Source organism: Podarcis liolepis (assembly GCF_965112155.1).
Source record: "Podarcis liolepis genome assembly, chromosome: 14".
NCBI lineage: Eukaryota > Metazoa > Chordata > Lepidosauria > Squamata > Lacertidae > Podarcis > Podarcis liolepis.
Genome location: NC_139569.1, coordinates 44,107,293 through 44,120,144, shown reverse-complemented (window position 1 = coordinate 44,120,144; position 12,852 = coordinate 44,107,293).

The following is a 12,852-nucleotide window of genomic DNA, read 5'->3' as shown; positions in this document are numbered from 1 at the left end:
AATGGATTGGGGGGGAAAGCACCCCAGAGCTCTTTTTGGGGGGATAATTCAGATGGAAATTCCTAAGTGTCGAAAAAGGTTATTTATATATGCCACTACTGCAGCCCGTGTTTTGTTAGCCCAAAAATGGAAAACGAGCAAGGTCCCAACTAAAGAAGAATGACAACTTAAACTGATGGAATATGCACAGCTTGCAGATCTAACATATAGGATAAGACAGCAAGAAGAGCATACATTTAAAGAAGATTTGAAAATGTTTATTGAATATATGGGGGAAAATTGTGTACACTTGAAAACATTGGCAGCATTAAGATAAATTCAACAGTGTACAGTGGTACCTCGGGTTAAGTACTTAATTCGTTCCGGAGGTCCGTTCTTAACCTGAAACTGTTCTTAACCTGAAGCACCACTTTAGCTAATGGGGCCTCCTGCTGCTGCTGTGCCGCTGGGGGAACGATTTCTGTTCTTAACCTGAAGCACTATTTCTGGGTTGGCGGAGTCTGTAACCTGAAGCGTATGTAACCTGAAGTGTATGTAACCCCAAGTACCACTGTAAATAATTTTTGATGGCTGTAATGATGGAATACTGAATGGCTTGGTTTATTTAAAATATGCAGGGATTTATGTTATGCAAAATGAACCATGAAAGGAGAAGATGGGAAGTCACTGATATTTTAAGGTTGGTTAAATGAATATTCTAAATGGTAAAGCAGAAAATGCAATAAAATTATAAAAAAGAAACAAGGGGGTACAGGTCACAAAAACGAGGAATTTTGGAAAAACCTTAAAGACCATACATCCAAAGCATATTCCATTACCCCTGAAAGGATTCTGAGCACTGCAGTTTGCTCCTCACAGAATCACAATTCCCAGCAATGCTTAATGAACAGTGCCCAGAATTCTCCGAGGGAAAGATTGTGCCTTGATTGTGCTCTAAAGTTATTGTGTGTACACAGCACAGCCTGACAAAACAAAACAGAACTTGAAGTAGGAAGGAAGTGTTTTTCAAGGACAAAGATATAACCCTGAGAAGGCAGAGTCTGCCCCTTGCCACCCAACCCCCCCCCTTCCTCCTGCTCTCTGAACCGCACGCCAGGGCACCAGCAGGGCCAAGCTGTGATTTTTGAAACAGCTGACAAGGGTGTCTCCATGTAATTAGTAAATTAGTAATTAAATTTTCTCTGCCTGCTGGAGGAGCCAGTTCGGAAGTTTTAGGCTCCGTAATCCTGCAGCATCTGCCCCAGAGTCTGTCACAAATATCAGCCATGACCCCACCAAGATGCTGGATTTAACATTTGCTCCTTTGCCTCAGTGTTAGATTATGTAGGTCTGCAGTGCTCAGACACCTGGAGTAGATGCCTTCTCTAACAGAAGGGTGGCTCAGTAATAATAATAATAATAATAATAATAATAATAATAATAATAATAATTTATTATTTATACCCCGCGCATCTGGCTGAGCTTCCCCAGCCACTCTGGGCAGCTTCCAAAAAAATATTAAAATGCTGTAATACATCAAACATTAAAAGCTTCCCTAAACAAGGCTGCCTTCAGATGTCTTCTAAAAGTCTGGTAGTTATTGTTCTCTTTGACATCTGATGGGAGGGCATTCCACAGGGCGGGTACCACTACCGAGAAGGCCCTCTGCCTGGTTCCCTCCTGTAGCTTTGCTTCTTGCAATGAGGGAACCGCCAGAAGGCCCTCGGTGCTGGACCTCAGTGTCCGGGCAGAACAATGGAGGTGGAGACGCTCCTTCAGGTATACTGGACTGAGGCCGTTTAGGGCTTGAAAGGTCAGCACCAACACTTTGAATTGTGCTCGGAAACGTACTGGGAGCCAATGTAGGCCTTTCAAGACCGGTGTTATATGGTCTTGGCGGCCGCTCAGGGCTCAAAAAAACCACCAAGGAGGCCTCGTCTTCTTTGGCCCAGGACTGGATAAGCAAGAGAGATTTATGGTGGTTTTTTGTAAATAATTTTTCATTGATTTTACAATTTGTAACTGTAATTTGTAATTTGTCGTCTGTTCTTCCTCTGGCAGTCTGCTGGGTGGGGAGGATGAGAGAGAGGGTGGTAGTAGCAGAAAGCAAGAGAAATGGGGGTGATCCAGAGAGAAACAGGGTGGCAGAATGAGAGCAGAGAGGGGGCAGGACCACTTCTGACTCTGGCTTCGCCCATTCTGGGCTTCTGACCTGCCCACCACCAGCCTGCATGCCCGCCCCCAGGTTACCCCTAAGGGAATGTGGGTTTACGCTGGGGAAAAGCTGGCCCATTCCCCAATGTGCTGACTTGCCCCTGCACAGCCATTGAGTTTAACTATCATGTGCATGCTGGTGCCATGTGCTTAACTCTAGGGCTGAGCAAAATATTGATATGTTGTCCAAAACTGGTCTGAAGTCTATATTGTGATATCGGTTTCATTTGACCCAGAAAGATATAGCGAATTATGATATGTGTGTGCATGCTTGCAAAAACCGAGTTCCGAAATGTTCGAAAACCAAAAACTCAAAATGGAAGCCTCAAAACGGAAAACTCAATACGGAAGCTGCGTTTCCTGTTCGACTTCTGAGGCGTGTTCAAAAACCAAAGCATTTACTTCCGGGTTTACGGTGTTTGAGTTCTGAAACATTCATCAATGGAGACGTTCGAAAACCGAGGTACCACTGTATTATTTTATTTATCCATCCTTCACCCTGAGGTCCCAGTGCAGTTACAGCAGTTAAAGCATAATTTTAAAAAAGAGTTTAAAACAACTTGCAAACTTAGAATTAATCTCCTAAAAAATATACTTCTCACATATCAGGAGTGAGGCCTTGTAAGCATCTGTCCCCTCTGCTCAAATTTGCTACCTGGCCAGGTTCAAGGTGTCATTATTAGTATATAAAGCCCTTAACAACCTGGGACCAATTCACATACGAGATCACTTTACCCCACATGGGCCCACTTAGCTGCTTTGATTGGTGGAACTGGGGCTGTTAGATGCCACATAATCCCTGTTCTGTATTTATAAGAACTTGATATTTTAGCATGGCAGAACCTACACTTTGGAACTCCCTGCTTATTGATATCAGGCAGGCACCTTTGCTGTACTCCTATGTGCTGTAAGCCACCCAGAGTGGCTGGGGAAACCCAGCCAGATGGATGGGGTATAAAAAATAAAATAAAATAAAATAAAATAAAATAAAATAAAATAAAATAATAATAATTTTATTTTATATTGGGTGCCTGCTAAAAAACATTTTTGTTTAGGTAAGTCTACCCAGATATTTAGAAAGTTGCTGAGAGTTTTAATCTGTTTTTAGTTTATTATTATGTCAACTTTTCAAAAGCCTTAAATTATAGTTGTTAATAATTTCATTGCTGCTTTGAGGGTTTTTTGGTTGTTTTTTAATATACTCAAGAGGTGTATAAATTTTATGAAGTAGAAAAATAAATAAAGGCCTGGGTAAAGAACCAGGGCTTTTCCAGATTACCTGCTGAGTGAGCATTCATCCTGATTTGTGGGCACAAAGCTTGCATAGAAATTAGATTATATCCAATCTTTATTGAGCATTTGTTCTGATTTTTTTGCAGGGAGGTTATAGGACAATGAGTGTCCGTCTGTTATTCACCCCAATTTGTTTACAGGATGTTACATGTCTTCCTTTAAGTCACTTGTTCATCCCCCACTTGTCAGTGTGTTCCCCCATCATTTTACACTCAGGAACGCCTCTCTGCCACTACTTGGTTGGAGTAGAAGACAGCTAAGGCCTTCACAGGCCGTCTTCCCTCATACAGTGGTACCTCTACTTACAAACCTGTTCCGTTTCAGGGTGATGTTCGCACCCCAAAGAGTCCGTAAGTAGAGTGCTGCTACTGCATGTGTGCAAAGCACAATAGGGCGCTTCTGTGCATGTGCAAAGCACGCAGATCACTTATGTGTGTGTGCATAGGGCGAAACCCGGAGGTATATACTTCTGGGTTTGCCACGTTCGCAACCCGAAAATCCGCAACATGAAGCGAACAGAACCAGAGGTATGACTGCATTTACTATCTACTCAGGCTCATGCATGAGTCCCAAGACCACTCGCCATCTTGGGAGGCACTGTAACCCAGTGGAAGAGCAAATTTCCAGATCAGAGCATTGGATTGCAAGTGACGGGAAAGACCTGCACCTGATATTCTGCAGAACCACTGCCATTCAGCATGGACATTCCATCAACGGTGTCTCTGGAAATATTTACACATCACTTGGGAAGACAGGCCAACTAATGGTGAACTGGAAGAAGCAAAGATCACCAGTATCAAAGCAATGATTCTTCAACATCAACTTCGTTGGACTGGTCATGTTGTGCGGATGCCTGATTATTGTCTCCCAAAGCAACTACTCTATTCCGAACTTATAAAAATGGAAAGCGTAATGCTGGTGGTCAACAAAAGAGGTTTAAAGACTGTCTCAAGGCAAATCTTTAAAAAATGTAGCATAAACACTGACAACTGGGAAACAGTGGCCTGCGAGCGCTCCAATTGGAGAACAGCCTTTACCAAAGGTGTTATGGGCTTTGAAGACGCTTGAACTCAGGATGAACGGGAGAATTGTGCTAAGAGGAAGGCACGCTTGGCAAACCCTCACCGTGATCAACTCCTGCCTGGAAACCTATGTCCCCACTGAGGAAGGACATGTGGATCCAGAATTGGCCTCCACAGACACTTATGGACTCACTGTTAAAACCATGTTCATGGAAGACAATCTTACATGGCTACAAGGGATCATTGAATAATAATAAGAAGAAGGATGGACAAGTGGTTTGACTTGTATGTGGCAGCTTCCTAGGAAGCAGAGACTTTTGCAGAGTCGTGCCACTGATCCATCTTGCTGAGTATTGTCTACACACTGGCTGCCAGTGACTCTAAGATTTCAGGCAGAGTTCTCTCCCAGTCCTAACCTGGAGATGTCAGGAAAGTGAACCTGGGACCTTCTGCATGCATAGCAGATGCTCTGCCACTGACCAGCAAGTCTTCCAAAGATGCTGTGGGCATTTCTGCTCACAGTTAGCTTCCTTTTAAAAGGCACAAGGGCACCATTGGTCCCTGTCATATCTCATCTCATGTCTGTCCTCGCCCCGTAATGAGGTGACGGTGCTCACAGATTGATATAAGTGCCGTGGGTGCCAGCACAAAATGGCTTCCATGAGCTACTTCCTACTGATGACTTGAGTACTGTCACCAAAAAACCCCATATATATATATATATGTATATGTGTGTGTGTATATATGTATATATATATATATATATATATATATATATATATATATATATATTCATTCCAAGATGATTGGATTTGCTTCAGTTGATGATTATTGGCCTAGTGACAGATGGTGGCCATGCTAATCCCTTGCCCCCCCCCCCAATCCCCACCCTAGAGCTGGCTTTTTACTGACTGAGCTGAGGTAAGATCAACCAGGGCACAAATTAGCCAAGTCAGCATGTAATGCAGAGCTGTACAAAGCCGTCCTAAGCAAAGGCGGCCTACTAGTTAGCACAGGAATTCAGAAGGCAGAATGGGAAGGAGGTCTTGCCGAGGGCTTGTTTACGCGATCATTTGTCCTGGGAAAAGGCCACCACCTTTGTTTCTGGCAGCACTTAGCACAGGGATCTTGTGGTCCTCCAGATGTTTCTAGACTACAACTCCCATCATGCCTGACCATAGGCTATGCTAGCTGGGGCTGATGGGAGCTGGTGTCCCATAACATATGGAGGGCCACCGATTCCTATTCCTATTGTGGCAAGCAAAAATTTACCCTGTAAGGTTTTCCTGCAAGAATGGGAGAAGCTTCACCAACTGAATTTCTGCCTGTCTCAAAGCTGTTAAGCGTCAGAACAGCCCTGCAAATAAACCATTGCTAGTGAACTTAACTGTTAATATTTGCCTCTAAAGGTATTTGTTGGAATTGTTAGAACCTATTATGTTTGAGAAAAGCGTTCACTTGTTAGGCTTCCAAGCCGTCATCTTGGCATTGTTGGATGAAAAATACAGGAGTGAGTGAGTTTATCAGCATTTATGGACAAAAATAAGTGGAAGGTCCGGGAAAATTTTCTGCTCATGCTACCCACTACATGGAAACCAACAAAGGTTTATATGTGATCTTAGAAGCAAATCGTCAGATTTTTATGGATGCCTAGAAAGTCTGTTCAGAGAGAGCGGTCATATATAACATGATGATGGAGACAAAATGATTCTTTAATCATTGGTAATTCAGTTCTTTTGAATGCATTTTATTGAGAATGTAAACATTCACCTCTGGGGGCGGTGAGGAACTTGCAGCACTCAGATGTTGTTGAACTACAACTCCTATGATTCCCGACTATTGGCCACACTGACTGTGGTCGATGGGAGATGGAGTTCAGCAACATCTGTAGGGTCGCAGCATCCCCATCTTTGTACTAAATAGACATGCATAGGATGCTTAATAGGGACGCAGGTGGTGCTGTGGGTTAAACCGCAGAGCCTAGGGCTTGCTGATCAGAAGGTCGGCGGTTCAAATCCCCATGACGGGGTGAGCTCCCGTTGCTTGGTCCCTGCTCCTGCCAACCTAGCAGTTCAAAAGCACATCAAAGTGCAAGTAGATAAATAGGTACCGCTCCGGCGGGAAGGTAAATGGCGTTTCCGTGTGCTGGTCTGGTTCGCCAGAAGCGGCTTAGTCATGCTGGCCGCATGACCCGGAAGCTGTACACCGGCTCCCTCGGCCAATAAAGTGAGATAAGCACCGCAACCCCAGAGTCATCCACGACTGGACCTAATGGTCAGGAGTCCCTTTACCTTTAGGATGCTTAATACTGGCTGGATTGTGTCCACAGCATCCAGTGTTTTCTCACTGTTTGATTAAACATGGGCGTCTATGCCAGGCAAAGTGTGATATTGAGTGTGTGCATATATTGCTTTGAACAAAGACATGCCAATGACCAAAGGCCCTCAGTGCATTCAACATTAGACTAAATGCAGAAAAGAAAGTGCAAACATTAAGGCTGTACAAAAAGGTGAAGGGACCCCTGACCATTAGGTCCAGTCGTGACCGACTCTGGGGTTTTGGCACTCATCTCACTTTATTGGCCGAGGGAGCAGGCATACAGCTTCCGGGTCATGTGGCCAGCATGACTAAGCCGCTTCTGGCGAACCAGAGCAGTGCACGAAGTTTACCTTCCCGCTGCAGTAGTACCTATTTATCTACTTGCACTTTGACGTGCTTTCGAACTGCTAGGTTGGCAGAAGCAGGGACCAAGCAACAGGAGCTCACCCCATCGCGGGGATTCAAACCACCGACCTTCTGATCGGCAAGTCCTAGACTCTGAGGTTTAACCCACAGCGCCACCCGCGTCCCTTAAGGCTGGGTACATACACCCATTTACACTACACTCACTGTTTAGGATTAAGGAAGTAGTGTACACAGGTTAACTGCAATCCGCATCTACCCCATAGTATTTTAAAACTAAATGCCAAGTTTTGTCACGTTCTCCTCCCTCCCCAAACCAGCTTCAATCCAAATTGGGGGGGGGGGGGAAGAAGGACAAAGCTGCAGTCTCAGCCGGCAATGTATCCACAGCCTAAGAAATTGCTCTTTCCTCTCCCACTCCGCAGCCCTGGGGTCTTGACAGGATGGAGCAGGGAGTGAGGGGCTGCGGGTCTCTGGGTGTTCTAAATTATCTCCGAGTGCCTAAGCCCCATCAAAGGGATTGGAGGAGAGGAAGCTGACAGCTGATTCCTCCCTGAATTAACCCACCGCCATCGTTCTGCGAAGGGCAGGAAGGTGGCTGCGGCCGCAGATGGTGGCTGCCGGGGATCTAGGTCAGGAGCAGTGCACAGAGGGGCCTAATTCTCATGGGAGGAGGTGAAGGGGGCACCCAGTTTACTGTGTCATAAGGCAGAGCCGCAGCCAGAACAGAGGTGGGTGGGTTGCAGAGAACAGGGCTGCCAAGAAGATGGGAGAAGTCGCTGTTTCAAAATGGCCGGTTGGTCCTCTCATGAAGAGTTTGGATTTGATATCCCACTTTATCACTACCTGAAGGAGTCTCAAAGCGGCTAACATTCTCCTTTCCCTTCCTCCCCCACAACAAGCACTCTGTGAGCAGAGTGGGGCTGAGAGACTTCAGAGAAGTGTGACTAGCCCAAGGTCACCTCAGCAGCTGCATGTGGAGGAGCGGGGAAGCGAACCCGGTTCACCAGATTACGAATCCACCGCTCTTAACCACTACACCACACTGGCTCTGGGCCGTCAGAATCCTTGCAAAACGAATCAGACAAGCTTCCATCACGGATGGCTCCATGAATGGTCCTTCACCACCCCTGTGTTACAGAAAGAGGGATGCAGATAACTTGACCGAGAGGCGTTCCTCTTGACAGTAGACCTGCATTGCACTTCCGCGTGGAGTTCTGCCCTAATCAAAACTGGTCATGAGGTACAGAGCTATCAAGAGCCAGGGATCTCGTGAAATTAAGCTGGTGTGTATATATAGAGCATCTCATTTGTTTCCGAAGTGCTGACACGGACACTTTGCCGAAGCTTGATCCTTCTTCCTCCTCCCTGCTATTTACCGCTACCTCGCCCCGCCATCACACACCTAGGTGTCCCTGATGATGATGTAACAGGTTATGACAGTAACACCAGCTCTGACAGCCTAGCACATTTTGAGATTTGAGAGCTTTGATAGTCTTATCTTCTTGTAAATAAACCCTGCTGCTGTTTGCAAGTGGATGGACTCCAGGGTGGGGTGGGGTGGGGGCTGCTGTTGACGAGGAAGGAGCAGCACAGCTCCCTGGCTTTGACTCACCTCTGACATGCCTTTGAGTTGGTGCATCTCAAAACATGGAATGCTAGGGACACGATCCGGCCACACTTAAGCATTTTTACAGCCCAGTCTTATTTTAAGTAGAACAGGGAACCTGTGGCGCCCTATAGCTTTTTTGGACACCAGTTTACATCACCCAAGCAAGCCAAATGGTCTGGGATGATGGATGTTGTAATTTAACATTTGGAGGACCCACGTATCTACAGGGCCGCCTCTCCTGGTATGCCCCAGGTCCACAAATGACAACACATTGGAGGTCCCAAGTTGCAAGGTGGTTAGATTAGTTTCAGCTAGGGCCAGGGCCTTTTCAGTACTGGCCCCGACTTGGTGGAACACTCTCTCACAAGAGACCAGGGCCCTGCGGGATTTGACATCTTTCTGCAGGGCCTGCAAGACAGAGCTGTTCCACCTGGACTGGTTTGGACTCAGTCTGACCCTTATGTTTCCCTTCCCTTATGGTTTTGATCTATGGGCTACTATTAAAATGAGGCTGCATTTTAAATTATATTTTAACCTGTATTTTAAATTGGTTTATTCTTTATTTTTTATTTTTATTGTAATTTTACTGGTGTTAGCTGCCCTGAGCTGAGCTCTGGCTGGGGAGGGCGGAGTATAAATAAAATTGTTGTTGTTGTTGTTGTTGTTGTTGTTGTTGTTGTTGTTGTTGTTGTTGTTGTTATTATTATTATTATTATCATCATCATCATCATCATTATCATCATTATCATCATTATCATCATTATCATCATCTAGTCAGCACTTCAAGGTAGCATAAAACACACATAGATAGATATAGATTCCTGAAGGAATGTTTGTTATCTGAATATTCAAATAAGGTAAGTATTAAAACTCCACTTGTCTGAGTAGAAGAGGTTTGGATATTTTTCATATTACATGATATTTGTTTGTTACCTGATTACCTAAACAGCAGAAGATTGGATGGCCATCTGTCATGGATACTTTAGTTGAGATTCCTGCATAGAAGGGGGTCGGGCTAGATGACCCTTGGGGATCCCTTCCAACTCTACATTTCTATGATTCTATTATTTCTTTTGCTATATATGAGGCAGGCTGGAACTATTGCCCCTTCTGGATCTCTTTTAAGGAATATTCACCAAAGAAGACTTCTAGTCGAAATGCGTCTGGCAGTTTTCGTTAAGAGAGCTCATGGCTCTCAGTTGGGGAAGGACTTTATATGAACTAGTTGATTCATGTTTGTGGTTGATGACTGAGAAGCTTTTGATGTGATATTTTATTATTGCGTATGTATGTATGATTTTAACATACTATATTACATTTCGTGTATATGTTGTAAGGAGAATTCATGTTCGTCACCCTGACTTTTCTTTTGTTTGTTGGAACTGTTGGTCAGGATACTATTCCTCTCCCTTTTGTTTGAGGAAGGAAGGATGAGAAAGAAAACTGATGGTGGAGAGATGGCCCACAAAACCACTACATTTTTATCCTATATTTTCTCCAAGGTGGCATGGTTCCCCTGCTACACTTTATCCTCGCAACAACTTTGTGAGGAAGGCCAGGCTGGATCATAGCAACTGGTCCAAAATCATCTTTTTGAGTGTCACGGCTGTGAGGATTTGAGCATGGGTCTCGCCAGTTGTAGCCTGACCCTCTCATCTCCACACTGCAGGTAGATAAAGAGACACTGGGAACGAACAGCTTTGGTTAACCGAGTTAGATTTCTCTGGGGGATTCCACACACCCCTATTATGTCACGAAATCGGTTTGCTTTGACTTGAGGCCCCGTATATTGTTGGACTATAACTCCCATCATCCCTCACTTTGGCTAAGGTGACTCCGGATGATGGGAGGTGTAGTCCAGCAAATATCTGTGAACCGAAGACGGAAGAGCACTCTGCTAATTTGTATGGAAATTGGACCGGCAGCTGTCTGTATATTGACCAGGCTGCTCTGTGTACCCTAACCTCCATTCACCCTCCCCTGTGCAGGAACCTTCATTCCGAAGCACAGGAGTGTGGCTGTGCTCTCTAAAACAAATCTGGAAACATGGGGAAGGGAGGGCACTCTTTCCAGCTAAAGCCCCTTTAAGCAACTAAGCCCTAGCGCTAAGGGGTTTTAGGAAGCATAACACAAAGTGGTAATTAAAGACCCCTCCAGGACCCTTCCCCCAAGCTCCCTCCATAAGCAATTAATTACCAACCCTTCCAGGAGGGAGAAGGGAAGTTAATGACTTCTCCATGTAATGAGAGATAATTCTACTCCAGCCATCCTGCCCTTCTACACAGGCTGCCTGCTGTTGCTGCAACCAAGTGGCACAGATCAGCCAGCTTTGGGAAGAAGGCTGGCCCGGGTTCAAGTGACCAGGGGTCTTGTGTTCAGGTCCAGGGGGTGGGGGTGGGGTGTGTCTGAAGGACTCTGGCAAACTGGAGCACATCCAATGCAACAGCATCAGTTGTATCATGGAATATACCTTCTCCATTAAGGGTGCACACAGAATCACAGAATACAATTGGAAGGGACTCTGAGGATCATCTAGTCCAATGCAGGGATATGCAGCTGTCCCTTATGCGGATCGAACCTGCAACCTTGGTGTTATCAGCACCACACTCTAACCAACTAAACTAGCTAGGCATGTCATAATGTTGTGGTCTATGTCAGGGACTGAGTGTGGTTTTCCAGGCATTTCCACCTGGCCTGCAGGACTCCTCTCAGGTGCATCAGCCCTGCTATGCACCCTTCCTGGTCCTCATTGGGTCACCCATCTCACTCCTTTGGCTCCTCCGCAGGGGGAAATATCTTTCCCCACAAAGGGATCCACCAGGGGACTATTCCAGGGTCACAAAAATAGATAGATAAATCTGGTTCTATAAGTATCATTTTTTGGTGTACCATCTTGTGCATGTGTATGGGACGACACAAAACTAGGAATATTAAACAATATTCAAATATAATAATGTAAGAGAACCAACACTGAGAGCAACTGATACATTCAACTCTCTACTTTTTTCCTGCATGCCTTCACAAATAGGGCTCTGACACTGGTTCATGATTGATTGGGACTGAAAAATCCACAGCTTTCCATAAATAACGAAAAAAGAAGTGAACTCCTTGAGTAATCAGCAGGGCTCTGTTCATTACATGCTCCTGCAAGAAGACTGACAGAGGAGAATTCATGGAGGCTTTCTCAATAGGGCTTATATTAATCTGGGAATAGCTCAGTCTGGTGGAGCCTGCAGTGCAGAGGAACAAATAGCCAAACGTATCTTGGACAGAGTTAGGTCAGGGAGGATGGGAAGTGGTTGAGTGGGATAATCACATTGTCAATTAGGGTTATGACGGCTGTATTCTGTCCTTTCCCCCAAAATGTCAGGGCAACATATATAGGATTATCCCTTTCTGCCCTCACAACGACCCTATGAGGTAGGCTAGTTTGAGTGTCAGGCCCTGCCACCTTTCAGAACTGGAAACAGACAAAACCTCCTTATTAGTAGAGAACTGGATATTGGGGCTAGCAGGAGCCAGGAATAGGGTGGAACAGGGAACCTATAGAGAACCCTTGAGATCACACCCCAAGATTGTAACCCACTCAGGGGAATGTGCAACATTTTGGGGGGCTACTTGCCACAACTGGGCTCACCCCTGACAATGACTACCTGGTCCCCAAGAAGCGTAATGTGCCAGAGCGTGAATCTGAATGGAAGCTTGGCAGTGCAATGTTCATAGGACATTTCTTGTAGGAGGAACATCATCACCTTCATGGTCATGGACCTTAGTTCTCCAGGAAGGGACAGGGCAACCAAGCTAAGAATTGAAACCCTTGGAATTGCTTGGAAGTTGCTGGTGGAATAACCTTTGTAGACCAGTCCCTAGACCTGGGGAGCTTCTAGCCAGCTGCTCTCTTGCTCAGCATCAGATTCACAACGGTTCATACCATGGACAGTTCCCTTGCTTGACTGAATGCCGAAATGGGAGACTGCAAGCATTGTTGTTAGCATCTGCCTTGAGAGACAATGGGGATGAAGTCTAGCTGCTGGAGAATCACAACACTTG